Genomic DNA, 12,454 nt, shown 5'->3' on the forward strand with positions numbered 1-12,454 from the left:
CTGTGGCCAGCAATCGATCTGTGAATTCACTAGTCTGGCTCCAGCACTCACCCAACTTCACAGCTGGGGTAGATGGATTTTCAGCTTCGTGCTGTCCTCCTCAGGCTCCTTCCTCTAGTCCTGTCTTCAGTGGTGGAGGTGGGAGGAGATGAGGAAACCATGCGGGTGACCATTAAAGGCTGTCCTGCTCCTTGGGTGGACCTAACACTTACCCAGATCTGATGCTGGGCTTCTTTGTCCATCAGACCAAATGCCAGCCTTTGAAGCCTTGCCTCGAGGACCTTCCAGAACTTTCTGATGCTGTCAGATGGACAGTTTTCCCACTCAAGCTGTGGCCCTCTCAGCATTCTTCAGGGGATTATGAACAAGGAGGCCATAAAAAAGTAAAGAAATTAGTCTGATCAATTAAAGATATTTGCCACGCCCACTGGCCAATAGGAGGCAAACTCTACTGTCCTTGAGAAATCAATTATGTCATGTTCAGAAAATAATAGTGCTTCAAGCTTAAGTGATATAGGGACCCCTTTTAAAGGAAAAATGCTGACAAATTATTTTATTATCATCGTTAACTTAAAAATGTGCAGATATTATCTTAAACATAATCTCCTTAAAACCAAAGCAAATATATAAATTTAAGTATAAACAACACTGTGCAAACATCAACATTCAGATAAACTTTTACAAATTTACAGAATATAAACAAACCCACAAAGCTAACAAAATTCCTCTTTTCTAAATAGCCTCTATTGTAATATCATGGCACCTGTGTTTCCACGGGCTGTGGGGAGGTTGTTTGTGCTTCGCTTGACAACGATCACGTCTCCTGTGTTGAAGTCCATCCTCCTTTCTCGTTAGCCTGGGGCGGTTAGAGCAGCTCCACTCGGCCCGATGGTGTGCTAAACACAAACCCACATGTGGACGTAGAGATTCTGTGGTCTGAGCTGGTCAGCCAGTGGATCCACAAGACACAGCGATTATTTTTAGATTTTCATCCAAATGAAAACACAAAATTAAAAAACAATGTCAAAAACTTGCGAACCCAGAGAAAATATCCCAAGACCTGATTTTGGGAAACATTAGCATAAAAAGCCTGCTGGCGTGACTCTCTCTCTTGTATGGGCAACGGGGAAAGGACTAGAGGCTTAACCTGGCAGAGGGTGCCCGAGTCAGTGCCTATCAGCTTTCATCTCTGTCTCCTCCAGGCTGGTCTGTTCTCAGATTTACAGGGGAAACTGAGGCAGCTCAACTACTCATTTGAGTTCTGACCCTCCACTATCGTTCTGAGTCTGGCTTTGTTCTCCCGTACCTCTCTTACGGTGACTGCTTGCCATCTGGCCTAGCGCTGGGCATAAGAATTGGGGGTTTATGTAGTGGAATCTGGTGACTCATTGTTCAGAAACATAGATTGCAAAACCCAGCCTGAAAATTCTTCATGCCAATTTTGTGTTTGAATGTGTATGTTTATCATCAGGAGGGTTTTAGACAACAGCCATAGGGAGGGCCCCCGAGAACCGCATAGATTCTGGTTGTAAAGGATCTTCCAGAGTAAGGAAGGCGCTCTGACCAAGGAAATGTGCAGGCAACTACCAGGAACCCCTGAGCTTGGTTGCCTTTTACAAGATGGGCAGATAAAAAGAACACAGACTGCTCTGTGGCTGGCAGTGGCAAGCCCCAAACCCAGTAAAGCATTCTGAGTTGTTACTGAACATGTTGTTTTCAGCCTCCAAACACTGATCCACGTGGAGGGAACTGATAACATCTGATCCGTGGGCTCTGTCCCCAAAGTCCTATTGACAAGCTTGGTTCCCCTGCAGCTCACCCTCCAAGGTCTTTGTCCTGTCTGTCAGCCATGATCGCAGCCCAGGGTGGACTGTCTTGCTTCCTGGAGCCAGGTGCGCACAGCCCTGCCTGCCCCAAGAGTCCGGGCACCATACCTCGAGGGGCTTCAAGCTCCTCCCCAGGTGCTCCCACCAAACTCATTTGAACTGACAATGCACTTTTCACAGTTTAACCTTTCCTGCAAACTCAATACTCTCAATCGGGTTGGACAGCTTCGATTTCTGTAAAGTAATCTCAGATACATTTTAGAATGAAGTGGGATGTGAACAAATGATTGATCACATGCAATAACGTACGTGTGGTAGTTAGAGGTCAGTTCTGGAACGAGACAGGCCTGAGTTTTAACTTGGTCTTGTCGGTTAGGAGCTGTACGACCTTAGACAAAGGACTCTATCTCTGTAGGACTTCGTTTCCTTGTCTGTAAAATGGGGATTATAATAATATCTATTTCCTAATGTTGAGAGGACTAAATGAGATAGCACAGTGTCTGGCACATAATAGGCATTCGGTCAGTTGGAACATTGTCATTATTATTAATCGAGCATTCACACATGCAGGCGTTTGGGCTAGGCACAAGGGACACCAAATTCTCCATCCTCAAGTAGCTCATTACGGATCAGGAGCCACTCAGAGTGGGATTAACACTCAGATTGATTTGATGCCAAATCCACTGAATTTGGGGCCAGAGCAAAGCGAATTCTCCCCCGTCACCCGACTCTCCTTAGGGTGGATTAATTCTAGAGCCTTTGTTCTAGAATTAGGCTGCATGTTGAGGCTGAGAGTGTCTAGGTGGGGAGACGGGAGGACGGCAAGCTCAGTTTCCACAATTTCATAACCCTGACTTAATTGGGAAAGTCTCAGAATGGTGGCAGACGAGGCCCCTCCCCCCTTGTTGGAAGATGACACTGAAGACACAGCGAAGGAGCTGTGTCCCACCAGTGGCTCCTGCGCAAGGAAGTTACAAGGAACCTCAGGCCGTCTTTCCTTCCGAACGGCTGCAAACATACGTCTCAAGCAGAATTTATAAGGATATCATTTTACTCTTTGTCTCCTCATTTCTGAGTCAGTACACAAATAGCTCATTTTCTGGAGCTTCAGGGAAGCCCAGATTGACAGGTTAGCCAGGAAGTAATGTGCCTTCTTTCTGGGATGGCTGTCCATAATGCATTCAAATCCAGATAAAAATATGATGAAATTTGTTCAAAATCTATCAATTGGGCCATTTTCTCAATGACAAACAGATGGCTCCTTTGAGTTATTCAGAGAGAGAATTTTTTTCCTTTTGTTCATCTCAGTTTTTATGGTTTAAAAGAATTAGTGTTTAATCCCAATTCCGAAATTGTTAATTAGTTTGTATTTGCTTCATTAAATCTGTTAAATAGATTTTTATCACTTCAGCTACATCTCCCTGGCAGCATCTGGTGTCAAGTTTGCAGAAATAATGTTGGTTTCACAGCCAAAAATCAGAGGTTAAACCTCCAGGACTACAGATGTGACAGCATTAAAGGGAAATTCATCACCCCAAATGCTTTCATTCCCATGTATTTTAGAATCAGCTCAAACACGCACCAATGTGTTCTTTCCCCGTCTCTTCTCCAGGGGCACTGTGGCTGCGTTTCTCTTTGATTCATGTGTGTGGTTGTTGCTGATGAGAGCTTCTGGGGAGACCTCAGCACCCCCTAGCCATAGCCTTGGAAAATAACAGAGGATCTTCTTGCTCAACCCCTTTTCTGTTGCTGTCAGGGGCTTCCATCCCCAGCCAGGGCTATACAAGACCAAGGCCATCCATCAATTCAGTTGATAAAGGGGTTGTGTGGGAGGAGCTGTGTCTGCACCTACAGGTAGGGGCGTAATAGAGCAGAATCACAAAGCAAGACAGCGCCTGTTGCAAATGAGCAGTTTTGAACTTGAATCAGTGCATTTGGGGAAATAATTAAGTGAAAATTAGCAAATAATACTAAAGACTGTGGGTATCTGAGTACTAAGGAAAGGCTGTTGGACAGTAGCCAATTTAGGTATCTGTGGTAGGCTGAACAATGGCCTCCAAAGATATCCACATTCCAATCCCCAGAACCTGCGAATGTGACCTTATATGGCAAAAGCGGCTTTGCAGACGTGATTAAGTTAATCCTTTTGTGATGGGGAGAGTATCCTGGAGTCTTTGGGTGGGCGCTAAATGTAATTTCGAGTGTCCTCGTAGGAGAGAGGCGGAGGGAGATTAGATGGAAGAGGAGGAGGTGAGGTGATGATGGAGCAGAGATTAGAGTGATGCCCTTTGAAAATGGAGGAAGGAGCCATTGGCCAAGGAGTTCAGACAGGCACCAGCGGCTGAAGAAGACAAGGATGCATTCTCCTCTCAAAGCCTCCAGAGGGGACCAGCCCTGCCCACAGCTGACTGTAGTCCAGGGAAACCGACTTTAGACTTCTGACTGCCAGACCTGTAAAAGAATAAATTTGTGTTGTTTGAAGCCACCATTTTTGTGGTACTTTGTTACAGCAGCCATAGGAAACTAATACGAGCATCTTTTCCTTGCCGAAGGCCAGGGAGTTCCAGTCCAGCAGACGGAGGTATTTTACAGGGGCGATGAGGACTGGCAGGGGTCAGCGCGGTGCACGTACTTCCTCAGGAAGGTCCTCCTTGGCACAGGGCTGGGCAGCTGCAGCTGGCAGCAGAAACAGAAACAGCAGCTGTGAAGCTCTGTGCCCTTGGGGAAGAACCTTCCTGAACATCATGGACAGTAGGCAATAGCAGACAGGGAGACTGAGAATTCTTGGCAATTGGCACATTTGCATAAATGTTAGGAAAAGACCAGATAAGCATGGAGAGCGTAGGTCAGAGGAGGTTAGAGAGGAGGGGTGACTGGGAAAAGGATCAGGCAGGGATAAGGCCAGGGTGCCACCCTAAGCACACCTGCTGGTCGGAGATGGATTGGCTGTGAATAGCCAAGCCTCAATGGTCTCGCCCTTCAAGTGTTTCTCTGGAAGGTGGGAGGGGATCTGAACGTGCAGATGTCTGGATCCACCGTCCCCATTTTATTCACAATAACTCTGAGTTTATGTGTTGGACACTTGGGACTTCCAGGTAGGATTTCATTTAAGAAAATATTCCACTGGTAGAAAAAGATTTTTTCATAACTTTCAATTATGATGTAATTTTAAATGTACAGAAAATTCCAATAGGAAAAGGGCTCCCATATATCCTTCATTCAGATGCACCGAAAGCTAGCATTTTGCCCCATCTGCATGATCATTTGTTTTGTCTTTCTAAATATAAACGTATCTGAATCATTTGAAAGTAAGTAGGCATTATATTTTTTTACCCCTAAATACGTCAGTGTATATTCTATAAGAGCAAGGGCATTTTGTAATTTGTACTACAGTACAATTATCAAAATTGGGAACTTTAATACTGACAAAACACTGGCATCCAATCCATAGTCCAAATTCAAATGTTGCCAGTTGTCTTTATAGCTATTTTTTTCCTGGTCCAGGATTTGGTGCAGGTTCGCGCATTACGTTTAATTGCTATGTCTCTCCAGTCTTCTTTAATTTGGACTATTTCCTCAGCTTTTGTCTTTCATGGCCTTGACATTTTTGAAGAGTACATGTCAGTTATATTTTGTAAATTACCCCTCAATTTGAGTTGGTATAATGTTGACTCACGACAAGATTCAGATCATACTTTTTTAGCTTGAGTACCACGGAAGTGATGCTGTGTCCTTCTCAGAACATTGTACTGGAAGGGACGTGATGTTGCTTTGCCCCATTATTGGTGATGGTAACCTTGATCCCTTAGTTAACGTGGTGTCCTTCAGGTTTCTCCACTGTAAGTTCTCATTTTCTCCTTTGTAATTAAGTAATTTGTGGAAAGACACTTTAAAACTATGTAAATATCCTGTTCCTTATCAAACTATCACCCACTAGTTTTAGCATCCGTTGATAATTCTTACTTGAATCTATTATTTCTATGATGATTGCAAAATGGTGATTTTTCTAACTTCATCATTTCTTCTACGTTAATTAATTGACATAATTCCCTAAGAAAACTCTTTCCCTTATCTCCTATTTATTTATTCACTTATTTAATTATGTCAGTATGCACTCATAGATCTTGTTTTATTCAATGGGTTATAAGTCATTTTCATCACTGTTTGTTTTGATGCTCACATTAACCCAGACTTGGCCAATGGGAACCCCCTCAAGTTGGCTCCTATGTTCCTATAATTCTTTAAGCACTTCTTTGTTTTCTGTGACAAGATATTTCGGGTCCTTCTTGCCTCAACCTTAGAATCAGTCATTTCTCCAAGGAACCCTGGTTCCTTATATTATTATAAGGAATATTATTTAGAAGATCTGGGTAGTAGGTGTGTTCATTGTTACTGGCATATAATTGCTTCTAAGCCCTTTCAGTTTAGAGATCTGAAAACACGCGCGCACACACACACACACACACACACACACACACATCTATCTGTGTCTCTATATATCCTTACCTCTAATTCCAAACCTGACTCCCACCACTTCAATCTATGTATTCATTTGCTCAATCCTATTTTTCACAGAAAGTGAAAGTTTTGGAATTGCTAACCCACGTCACTGCAAGAGCCAAGCCTGTAAGTAGAATTCTGCATTTACAGTTCTTTTTGTCTTTAGATTGAAGGTACATGGTCAGAGTACCGGGCTCAAATGTTTCTTGGGTTTGCTCTCTTGTTTTTTCCCCTTCACTATGGTTATGCTACTCTTTTAAATTATGGCTAGGTGCATTTTTTTCTGTTTATATTCCATTTTAAAGTTTTAAAACTGACATCCAAATTGATTTGACATAAATGTTTAAAAAAAGTATTTAAGACATTAACGTGATTCCAGACTCCAAGCTGTATAAAAAGCTACTCTTTCTGGGTATCACTCTCTTATCCACCTGGTCCCCCCTCCCCACCGTGGGTAACCAGTCTCATTGGTTTCTGGTTTATCTTTTCTCAATTTTCTTTTGCAATTAAGTAAGCAAAAACACATAATTTTCTTATTTCATCTTCCCACACAAAAGATAGAATGCTATGTATGCCCTTTTGTGATCTGTTTTTCACTTAAAAGATACTGGAAATCTTCATAGAGACCATCCCTGCTCTCTCTTCCCACTACACGGTGCTCCACTGTGTGGATAAAACTTAGTTTCTTCAACGTGTCTCCTATGTATGAACATTCAGGTTGTTTCCAATATTTTGCAATTACAAACAATGCTGCAACAGGTAAACTCGTGCATATATCACTTTGTGTTGTTGCAGGTGTATTTTCAGTGTGAATTCCTAGAAACGGATTTCCGGAACAAAAGGTCAATGCATGTATAGTTTGTTAAACACCATCAAATTCCACTCCATAAGGCTGTACCATTTTGCATCCCTATGAGCCATGTACAAGAGTGCCTGTTTCTCCCCAGCCTTGCCAACACAGTGTGGGGCCAAGTTTTTAAGGTTTTGCTAATTTGATAGGTGATAAATAGTATTTTAGTGTAGTTTTAACTTGCATTTCTCTTTTTACGAGTGGAACAACTTCTCATAAGTTAAAGGACCATTTTATATCTTTTTTTGGTTAAATTGTTCATGAGTTTTGCTCATTGTTATATCAGGTGCTTGGCCCCTGTTTCCTCAGTTTTGGAGAGTTCCTTATATATTGTGGATATTAGATCTTTCACTTGATACACATTTCAAATATTTTTTTGAAAAAACACTTACTACCACGATATTAGATGGTTATTAGCTAGCTGTAAATATGTATGCTTGTGTTGACTGTCAACCAACTCTGTGCTCTGTGTGTGTATGTGGGGGGGGGGGGGCCAGTGATTATAAACCTCAAATATCCTTGATTTAGCCTAGATTAAAATGAAAGCTAAATAGCCTTTTCAAGAAATGGTATTGGAGAAATTGGACATCCATAGGCAAAATGTGAAACGACTAAAGTCTCACAGTTTATAGAAAAATTAACTCAAAGTGGAAAAAAATCAACTCAAATGTAGAACATAAACCTATAAAACTTTTAGAAAGAAACATAGGAGGAAATCTTCAGGATCTGGGGCTAGGCAACGAGTTCTCAAACTTGACACCAAAAGCACAATTTGAAAACGGATAAATTAGACTTCATCAAAATTATAAACTCTTGCTCTGTGAAAGCTTATGTAAAGAGGAGGAAAAAAGCAGCTATAGAGTAGGAAAAGATATTTGCAAACCACAAAAAAATCTGATAAAGTTCTAGTCTCTAGGGTATATAAAGAACTGTCAAAACTCAACAGCAAAAAACCAAACAATCCAATTAGAAATGGGCAGAAGATATACAGTGCCAAAATAATGGTACCACCACTCTGGAAAACAGTTTGACAGCATCTTAAAAATAAAATTCGACTATCGTACAACCTAGCAATCACACTTGTGCATGTTTATCCCTGAGAAATGAAGACTTATGTTCACACCAAAGTCAGTGCACAAATGTTTATAGTGGCTTTATTTGTAATAGCCCCGAACTAGAATCAGCCCAGACGTCCTAACAGATGAATGGTTCAACAGACTGTGGTTCGTCCGTATTGTGGAATACTAGTCAGCAGTGAAGGAAACACATTATGGATCCATTCAACAACTTGGATGAATCTGCAAGCAATTGTGCTGAGTGAAAAAAGCCAGTCCCCGAATCATACTGTATGGTTACATCTACATAACATTTCTGAAATGAGAACATTTTAGAAACGGGGTTAGATTAGTGGTTTCCAGGGGTTAGGACTGGGGGAAGGGAGGAGTTACGGAGGGGAGGTGAGAGTGGCTGCAAAAAGGCACATGAGGGACCCTTGTGTTGTTGGAACCGTTCAATGTCTTGATCTGGTGGTGGACACATGATCCTACACAGGTGGTGAATCGCATGGAACTTAACACACATGCACACACATGTATGCACATGCACTCACATCCACACACGTAAATGAGTGCACTAAAACTGGGGAACGCTGAATTAGACAGGCCAATTGGATCAACGTCATTATGCTGCTTGTGATATTGTGCTACAGTTTTGCAAAACAAAACAAAAAGTTTTGTTATCCCTGGAGGAAACTGGGCAAAATGCACAAGGGAGCTCTGTGTTATTTCTACAATTGAATGTGATTCCACAATTATCTTAATAAAAATTTTAATTAAAGCCAAACCCATAGGTTTTTAGCAAAAACCTTAAGAGAGACTGTAAAGAGCCTTCCATCCTCCCGCTTTGAGAATAGAGAGCCCTGGGTAATCATTTAATCTTTGTTTAGACCCATGATTCTCAACGGGAGCAATCGCACTTCCAAGGGAGGGAGAATTGGTTCCTGGGGGCAAAAACTCTTAGATACCACAATGGTGGTTCTCCACAGAACACAGTACAAAATATGCATATATACACACACATATACATATATGTATGCATGTATATATGTATACATATGCATGTGTAGATGTGTGTGTGTGTGTGTGTGTGTGTATACGGCATACCTGTGGTGTTAAAATTGCATAAGGGGGATGTTACTAAGGAAAAAAACGGTCTAAAAGCATTCCTTAGGGGGACGATAATGAAGAAAAAGGTTTGAAACCACTGGTTTAGATGAGCGATTCTCAACTGGAGTCAGTACCACTTTTTCTGGGTGCATCTGAAGATGAGTGGGAGTGTTTTTGGTGCCACACTGACTGGGAGGGTGTCCCTGATATTTAATGGACAGGACCAAGAATGCTAATTATCCTACAATGCATGGGACATCTTCCACAATGAGAATGTTCTTACCCCAAATGACAGTGGCACCCTGTTGAGAAATACTGGCTTAGCAAATATTTATGTACTCAGTACCCTAGAATTTAAATTAAATCTTGTCAACATGAAGTTGAATTTCTAAGCCTGTTTATTAAGATGCACAGAGTTTCCTTCAGTATTAAAAATTTTATTGTTGAGGTGGTGTAGTAGTTAAGTTCAAGCCCTCTGCTTTGGTGGCCTGGGGTTTGCAGGTTTGGATCCTGGGCGTGGACCTAGCACCACTTGTGAAGCCACACTGGAGGCATCTCACATAAAATAGAGGAAGACTGCTACAGATGTTAGCTCAGCAACAATCTTCCTCAAGCACAAAGAGGAAGATTGGCAACAGAGGTTAGCTCAGGGCCAATCTTCCTCACCAAAACAAAAACAAAAAAAAATTTTCTTGTTAACTTCCAAGGATTTTTAAGCTTGAGATTCTGAAATTTCGTTATAGGAAACACATAATCATTAGAATGTCCTCATTCTAATAAAGAATACTTATTATTTTGTGTGTGTGTGTGTCTTTTTTTCCTTGCTTAAAATTGTAAACCGTCTCTGTCACAGAAGGTTGTTCTTCCAGTAGTCCCCGCTTATCCTCTGTCTCGCTTCCTGCAGTTGCAGTTCCCTGTGGTTAGCTGTGATCCGGAAGCAGCTGATCCTCCTCCTGACGTACTGTCAGGAGGTCAGTGTAGACGAAGGCTGTGTCACAGCGCCTACGTCCTCCGCCTCACTCTGTCTCCTCACGTAGCCGTTTTATCATCTCACTCCATCACGAGATGAAGAAGGGCGGGGACTGTGCAATACGATATTGCGGAGAGATCAAGTTCACATGACTTTTATTACAGTATGTTGGTATAATTGCTCTAATTTATTATTAGTTTTAATCTCTTACTGTGCCTAATTTATAAATTAAACTTTGTCGGAAGTATGTATGTATAGGAAAAAACACAGTATATACCGTGTGGGATTCACTACTGTCCATGGTTTAAGGCATCCACTGGGGGTCTTGGAATGTACCCCCCGTGGATAAGGAGGGACTACAGCTTTCACCTTACTGAACGTTAGCCCTTGTGACAGCTAACTTGTTAACCATGATTTCAGTGATATAGCGCTAATTAATTAGTATAAAACGACACTATAGACTATTTTTAAAGAGAACCATAGTTATAAATATACCTCGTTTAAAACCTTATTTTACAAGCAAAATATAGTGAATCTGATAACCTTGAAAACATAACAGAGAATCTCTTTTTTTTGTGCAATTTCTTGGTAATTTTTCAACTCTGATCTTTTTTTGTGTGTGTTTATAAAGTCTTGAGATAGAGGAACCATTTCCAGAGGGAACAATCCAGACAGCTTTTGCAGTCACCATCTTGGTATCTGAATAGAGAGGGAAGTGTTCCTTTTAAAACGGGTCACAAACACCATACTTCCTTTAGATTCAACGCAATCCCTATCAAAGTTCCACAACATTTTTTACAGAAATAGAACAAAGAATCCTAAAATTTATATGGAACAACAAAAGACCCTGAATAGCCAAAGGATTCCTGAGAAAAAAGAACAAAGCTGGAGGTATCACACTCCCCGATTTCAAATTATACTACAAAGCCATAGTAACCAAAACAGCATGGTACTGGCACAAAAACAGACACACAGATCAATGGAACAGAATTGAGAGCCCAGAAGTAAACGCACGCGTTTATGGACAACTAATATTCGACAAGCGAGCCAAGAGCATACGATAGAGAAAGGAGAGTCTCTTCAATAAATGGTGTTGGGAAAACTGGACAGCCACATGCGAAAGAATGAAAGTAGACCATTCCCTTACACCATGCACAAAAATCAACTCAAAATGGATTAAAGACTTGAATACAAGACCCGAAACCATGAGACTTCTAGAAGAAAACACAGGCAGTACGCTCTATGACATTGGTCTGAGCAGCATATTTTCAAGTCCCATGTCTGACCGGGCAAGGGAAACAAAAGAAAAAATGAACAAATGGGACTACATCAAACTAAAAAGCTTCTGCACAGCAAAGGAAACCATCAACAAAACGAAAAGACAACCTAACAATTGGGAGAAGATATTTGCAAACCATATATCAGATAAGGGGTTAATATCCAAAATATACAAAGAACTCACACAGCTCAACAAGAAAAAACCAACAACCCAATTAGAAAATGGGCAAAAGATCTGAACAGAGATTTCCCCAAAGAAGATATATGAATGGCATCAGGCATATGAAAAGATGCTCAACATCATTAGCTATCAGGGAAATGCAAATCAAAACTACAATGAGGTATCACCTCACTCCGGTCAGAATGGCTATAATTAACCAGACAGGAAAAAACAAATGTTGGAGAGGGTGTGGAGAGAAGGGAACCCTCGTACACTGCTGATGGGAGTGCAAACTGGTGCAGCCACTATGGAAAGCAGTTTGGAGTATCCTCAGAAAATTAAGGATAGATCTACCATATGATCCAGCTATTCCACTGCTGGGTATTTATCCAAAGAACTTGAAAACACAAAGGCATAAAGATACTTGCACCCCTATGTTCATTGCAGCATTATACACAATAGCCAAGACTTGGAAGCAACCTAGGTGCCCATCAAGGGACGAATGGATAAAGAAGATGTGGTATTTGTACACAATGGACTACTACTCAGCCATAAGAAATGATGAAATCCGGCCATTTGTGACAACATGGATGGACCTTGAGGGTATTATGCTGAGTGAAATAAGTCAGAGGGAGAAAGTCAAATACCATATGATCTCACTCATAAGTAGAAGATAAAAATGACAAAAAAAAAATCACATAGCAT

The 12,454-nt window shown here is 41.3% G+C and overlaps 1 long non-coding RNA gene across 1 annotated transcript in view; it reads right to left on the bottom strand.

Moving 5' to 3' along the window:
• Nucleotides 1-528: 528 nt before the first annotated feature.
• LOC138925046 (uncharacterized) overlaps nt 529-12,454 on the bottom strand; it is a 28,431-nt gene continuing 16,505 nt past the window's right edge. The window contains exons 3-4 of the long non-coding RNA XR_011440704.1: nt 3,409-4,277; nt 529-941 (exon numbers count right to left, since the gene is read on the bottom strand). This is a non-coding gene — a long non-coding RNA (uncharacterized lncRNA). The remainder of the gene's footprint in view (nt 942-3,408; nt 4,278-12,454) is intronic.

Source organism: Equus caballus, chromosome 7 (genome assembly GCF_041296265.1).
Source record: "Equus caballus isolate H_3958 breed thoroughbred chromosome 7, TB-T2T, whole genome shotgun sequence".
Taxonomy (NCBI): domain Eukaryota; kingdom Metazoa; phylum Chordata; class Mammalia; order Perissodactyla; family Equidae; genus Equus; species Equus caballus.